This window comes from Macrotis lagotis, chromosome 6 (genome assembly GCF_037893015.1).
Source record: "Macrotis lagotis isolate mMagLag1 chromosome 6, bilby.v1.9.chrom.fasta, whole genome shotgun sequence".
NCBI classification, from domain to species: Eukaryota; Metazoa; Chordata; class Mammalia; order Peramelemorphia; family Peramelidae; genus Macrotis; species Macrotis lagotis.
The window spans coordinates 211,994,918-212,000,234 of record NC_133663.1 but is presented as its reverse complement, the minus strand read 5'-3'; the positions used below and the strand labels follow the sequence as shown (position 1 = coordinate 212,000,234).

The window sequence follows — 5,317 nt, the reverse complement described above, 5'->3', positions numbered from 1 at the left end:
CTAATAATAGAAAACATGGATGTTGCAATATTAAAATAGTTATATTTATCTAACATAATAGAGAAATGAAATATAATTAAACTTTCCAGAGTAGCTTTCATTTATTGTAATTGTACTAGCATATACAGACAATATTGTTCAAAAGAAGCTTGATATTCACTTTCTAGCATCTTACTTAAAATTATGGCTTGGATAAAGAAGTAAAGTGATAATATCTCAAAACTGTATATAAAGACATTCTCTATTTACAATTTTTACTCAATAAAAAGGGTTAAGGAAAACCAAGGGGATATAGAAAATAAGGAAGGTCCAAGTGTTCCACATTAGAACTTAAAATGCCCTATAATATGATAGAAATATACAATTGGAAAGGTGGTCAATAGTCATTTACCATATCCGCAACCCTATAACATGAATCCCATCTAAACTATACGTACTTACAGGTGTCATTTAGCTCCAATTTAAATATTTGTACCAATAGGAAACTCAACTCTTTCCATTCAAATATTGATTTGTTTAATTGAGGCAGTATTTTTCTTTCCATTGAGCCAAATTCTACTGCTTTCTGAATATCCCCAACACTTCTGGAAAATGAATTTTAAGCTAAAAAGTCATTCATGTAATAATCTATTCAAATACCTTTTTAGTTCCTTCTTCTCTAGTTTAAACAGCCCACTACATATATGGGAGGAAAAATGTCAAACATCAAAAATGTAATTGAGCCCCGAAGATCAGGAACTCATATCATGTCACATTTGAATTAGTTCAGGAATCTGTGGGTGTTCTGAAATGTAGTACTATATCTAAAGGTGGAAGAAAGACTGTGAGGAGATGCAATGATTTATTTTTTCCTCTAGTGTTATGTTCTCTGCAAATTTCTCAACTGTAAGTTCTTAGAAATAGACTGAAAGCAATAAAACCAATAAAATTGAATGACATAGTCACATAGTAAATAGTTTTCATGTTATCTACAACATTATCATTCTTGGTCCTTGCTTGTTATACTGAACATTAATGGACCTTTGACTTTGAAATCCAGATAGTGTAGTCACCAAATCCTAAGTTGTTGCAGAAAGTTTTAAATTTTAAAGTAAATGGAGAAAGAAAAGAAAGAATAGTAATAAAGTAGCAAAGAGTGAGAGAGAGAGAGTGTGTGTGTGTGAGAGAGAGAGGAGAGAGAGAGAGAAAGAGAGAGTTAAAGTCAATAGACTTTTGCATGATCCCATTCTGAACAAAGAGACATTCTGGTGTCATCTGTAGCTCAATGAAATAAAGGTTTGGGAAGATGCTTGACATTTTAGAGGGAGAGTGATTTATCTTTTGAACCTGAGATTGTTAAGAGATATGAAACAGGTAATGTAAAGTTTATAATGGGACAAAAAGGTGGGTGATAAAATTGCAATGCCAAAAAGAGCAAATTACAGACATCAAAAGGGGGAAATCACTTTTGATTATATAAACTGTACAATAAGTAGAAAATAGCAAAGCAAAATTCAAGGTCATTTCTTCTGGAGTAATCCAATGCAGTTTCAGGGCTTGGGGTATTATTCCAGAAATTCTCTTCAGTTCAGGATACTTGCAGAGATCTCACTTTCTAGTAAAAGAACTTCTTAACATGAAATTAAATAATATCAACACTTATGTTTAAAATAAAATCTGGAACTTCTTAGATAATATGGAATTGCTATATTGGGATACACAGAAAATTTGCTGACAAAATTAAAACCAAATTTTATACTTGACATTTAATTATTTATTTATTCCTGTTTTTATTTTTATATTTTTATTCCTCCATATGGTGAATGCTTCAACAAATACAAGGATTCCACTGCAAAAGTGAATTAATTGAAGAATAACAAATTCTCTTGAGCTTGCATCATATACAATTAATAATTATTTAAAAACAGTGATTCACTAATCTAAAAAACAGTAAGTGATTTACAAATAAAATGCTTTTGATGTTTTTCAAATGTTTAAAAATAAATCAAAATCCGTTAACTGAACATAAATTTGTCTCTGAAATAATTTTAAGATAGAACAAAATCTTTTTTCCTGACATTTTGATCATTAACTTCCCTTTCCTTCAAACAGATCTTGAGATAGTTATAATAGAAAATCATCCTAATGTCACATTCTCTTAAGACAATGAATTAATACCAAATATGTATATAACAAGTGGAATATCATCCAATTTCTTAGAGGAAAGACTAAATGGGTTACAGGAAGACATAGGTAACAAAGCTCTCTCAGAATTAAATTGATACAAACATAAAATAAAGAGAAAGCAAGTTAAGGAGGTGTATATATAATATTAGAAAAGATAGATATGATAGACCAATGGAGAAAACTGACTGAGAATAGGAGGGAATATGATTATTTTGTATAGTGCATTGCACTCGTAGAAAAATTGATGATGTATTAAGGCATGAAAACCTCAAAACAGAATGAAGAAAGGCAGAAATATTAAATGCATTCTTTTTAGTTCATGATGGCATAAGAATCATATGCATTAAATGTCATGGATAGATAGATCAAAATTCAAATGGAAACTAAAAGATGAAAATGTAATTAATGGGTGGATTAAGCAACAAGGCCAAGAAATAATTATTATTTTCATCCTAGACAATCATAATATGGAGACAACATACCAAAATTTATGGTATATGGTCAAAGCAGCTATTAGAGGTAATATTACATCGATAAATACCTACATGAACAAAATAGAAGATGAGAAATAGAAGATGAGGAAACCAATTATTTGGGCTTGCAACCAAAAAAACTAGAACATGAACCAATTAAAAATCATAATTGAATATCAAATAAGAAATTTTATAAAAGGAGAAATCAAAAATAAGAAAACTATTGAACTAGTACCTAAAAATAAGAGTTGGTTTTATGAAAAATAAAAAATAATTTAGTTAATTTCATTTAACAAAGTAAGAAGAGACAAAAAATTCCAGTATCAGATACTTAAAAGGTGAGTTTGAAACCAATGAGGAGAAAATTAAAGTAGTAATTTCCATCTATTTAGCCCATTGTAGGTCAATAAATTTGATAATCTAAGTGAAATGCATGAATATTTACAGAAATATAAACTGCCCAGGTTAAAATCAAAATAATTTAAATGTTGATACTCCATATCAGAAAAAGAAATTGAGAACACCATCACTGAACTGCCCAAGAAAAAATCTCCAGTGTCGTGCGCGTGAGCCCTGTCGAGCCAGGGAGGCACCAGCTGCCTCGCAGGGAGGAGGCCGAGGCCGCAGGCTTGAGGGCAACCCCGGCCCCTCTGCGCCTGTGTCGGGCGGAGGTGGTGAGAGAAGGGCGATGCCCTCCCCCCACCCCGCCCCTGGGCCGGACCCGCTGCCCACCGAGAACTCCGCGTCAGGCGGGAAGAAGCACGCACCATGGCGCTGAAACGGATCAATAAGGAACTTAGCGATTTGGCCTGTGAACCCTCCAGCACAGTGTTCTGCAGGTCCAGTTGGGGATGATATGTTTCATTGGCAAGTCACAATTATGGGACCTAATGACAGGCCATATCAAGGCGGTGTATTCTTTTTGACAATTCATTTCCCTACAGACTACCCCTTCAAACCACCTGAGGTTGCATTTACAACAAGAATTTATCATCCAAACATTAACAGTAATGGCAGCATTTGTCTTGATATTCTAAGATCACAGTGGTCTCCTGCTTTAACTATTTCTAAAGTTCTTTTATCCATTTGTTCAATGCTATGTGATCCAAGCCCAGATGACCCCTTAGTTGCAGAGATTGCACGGATCTATAAAACAGACAGAGACAAGTACAAAAGAATATCTCGAGAATGGACTCAGAAGTATGCCATGTGATGCTACCTTAAAGTCAGATTAACCTACATTATAGCTGGAATAAACTTTAAATTATTGTTCCTTTTTTGATTTTCGTATCCGGCTGTTCCCCTATCAGACCTCATCTTTTTTAATTTTATTTTTTGTTTACCTCCCTCCATTCATGCACATGCTCATCTGAGAAGACTTAAGTTCTTCCAGCTTTGAACAATAACTGCTTTTAGAAACTGTAAAGTAGTTACAAGACAACAATTGCCCAAGATTCAGAATTTTTTTTAAGAAATGGAGCATGTGTATTATGTGGCCAATGTCTTCACTCTAACTTGGTTAGGAGACTAAAACTATTCCTCACTGCTCTAACAGATGTTTGAAGATATCATCTGAGGGGGAGGGAGATGGATGCTCAATTGTCATATCAAAGGAAGCAGCATTACTGTAGCAGCATCCATCTTGTTTAAAGCCTTCCATTGTTAGAGATTTGAGGTTTCATGATATACTTTATGCTCATAACTGATATGGTTGGAGAATTGGTACTGAATTTATAGCATCAGCAGAACAGAAAACGTGGTGTATTTTATGCATGTCAATAAAGGAAGGACCTGTTCTTGTTCTACAGAGAAAGGAAATTGGAAGTCAAACACCCCCTTGTATTCCAAAATAGGGTCTTGAACTTTATTTGTAATTTTCATTTAAATTTTGTTAGGAGGCTTGGAGCTATTAGTTAATCTATCTTCCAATCCACTGTTTAATATAGCACTGAATAAATGATGCAGGTTGTCAATGGATGAGTGATCAACTAATAGCTCTGCAAGCAATTGATTTATTTTTCTTCAATAAAGTTGCATAAACCAAAAAAAGAAAAAAGAAAAAGAAAAAAATCTCCAGAACCAGATAGATTTGTAAGTGAATTCTACCAAACATTCAAGGGAAAATTATTTTCAATTCTACATAAACCTTTGGAAAAATAGATGAAGAGGGAATTTTGTCAATATTGACATCAATCTGAACTGGAAGAGTCAAACCAGGAAGAATCAAAATAGAAAGAAAATGATCGACCAATTTCCCAAATGAATATGAATGCAAAACATTTAAATAAAGTATTAGTAATATGATATATAGCAAGTTATAACAAAGATGATGTACAATAATAAAGTAGAATTTATACCAGGAATGCAGGATTGGTTCTATATTAGGAAAACTTTAAGGATAATTTCTCATATCAATGACAAACCTAACAAATCATATGATTATTTCAAAAGATTTTGAAAAAGCTTTTGACAAAATGCAATATCGATTCCTTTTAAAAACACTTGAGACTTAACAAACTGTGATATATGTCTGTCATGGAATACTATTGTTCTATTAGAAAACAGGAGGGATGGGAATTCAGTGAATACTGGAAAAATTTGCATGAACTGATGCTGAGTGAGATGAGCAGAACCTGAAAAACATTGTACAACCTAACAGCAACATGGAGGTGATGAAC

The 5,317-nt window shown here is 33.1% G+C and overlaps 1 pseudogene; it reads left to right on the top strand.

Annotated features, from left to right (window-relative positions):
- The first annotated feature begins 205 nt into the window (after window positions 1–205).
- LOC141492004 (ubiquitin-conjugating enzyme E2 D3 pseudogene) lies at window positions 206–3,852 on the top strand (annotated as a pseudogene).
- The last annotated feature ends 1,465 nt before the right edge of the window (window positions 3,853–5,317 follow it).